Source organism: Nestor notabilis, unplaced genomic scaffold, assembly GCF_000696875.1.
Source record: "Nestor notabilis isolate BGI_N333 unplaced genomic scaffold, ASM69687v1 scaffold21367, whole genome shotgun sequence".
Classification (NCBI taxonomy): domain Eukaryota; kingdom Metazoa; phylum Chordata; class Aves; order Psittaciformes; family Psittacidae; genus Nestor; species Nestor notabilis.
In genome coordinates this window covers 3,125-4,284 of record NW_009935407.1, presented here as the reverse complement: position 1 = coordinate 4,284, position 1,160 = coordinate 3,125, and positions in this window count along the sequence as shown.

Here is a 1,160-nt window from a genome sequence, read left to right as displayed (position 1 = left end):
CGTATTTTAAAGTAAGGCCTTTGTTCCGCCGGGATGCTGTGAAGGTGAAGAGGTGGCTGGAGCACATAATGACCTACGCAAGGAGCAGCCGGCTAACGCTGAAGGGCTTTTTAATTAGCAGCCAAAGGCAAAGCGGGATTCAGCAGCGGGAAGCTGAAGTCAGCAAAGTCAAGGTGGAAATAAGAGGCCAGCTTTTACCAGAGAGGGTAATTAAGTGCCGGCAGAGCGCAGCGTGAGGAATAGCCGTCATTCAAGGATTCAATTCCTTAAATCAAGGAGTTTCCCCTGCAGACGCTTGTGCTCCCTCCATCTCACCCTGGCACCGGCCAGCAGCTGCTTTTGGGTCCCTGGGTACCAGCATGCTGGTGTGGGAACATCCTGGATCGTGTCTAAGGAGCCAGGCAGGGAATATAGGGGGGGGAAAGGGCTGTTTTCCCACCTGAGCTTGCTCGGCCGCCCTCCTCCCAGTGTGCAGTGTCTTGGGCAAAGATCCCTTTTGGCATCCCTTTCTCCCACTGGGATTTAGCATGGTTTTTCACCTGCGTGGGGCTGGCACAATGGGACACTTGGAGCTCCCTCTGCAAAAGGGAAGCTGGGATCATTTGCTTGTAGTTTTGGGAGAAAGCTGGGGGGGAGCAGGGCTCCTTGGCTACAACACCTCCTGAGCTCCCAATGAGGAGGAGGTTGGGATTTAAGCCAACCCCCCTTTTCTGCTGCGTATTAACTGGAAAAAATAAGGATCAGGATGCTAGATAGAGGTGAGAGGTTATCCTCCAGGAGCTAAGAGTTTGGGTGAGGGGATGGCCACATAAAATCACCATTTGGGGCTGGCTGGAAAAGTGGCTCCGGCTCATACCAATTCTTTGACGTGGTCTTTCCTTTCCCAAAAATAAACAGGAACTGTCTGGAAAGCCCCTGCGCCGGGAGAAGGAGAAGTGCCCAGAATAAATAAATACAGGGAGAGAGCCCGGGTTGAGTTCATCCAGCCGGCCGGTCCCTGCTGCCAGGGGTGGAGAAGGATGAGGACAGGGCTTGGGATGTCTTTGGGGGGATAAAGGGGAGAGCACATGGGGCTTTTAACCTAATGAATGGGATTTTTTGGATGGGCTCTGTGTACAGGAGCCACCATGTTCCTCCCGCAGCGCAGTGTTCCGCTCTTC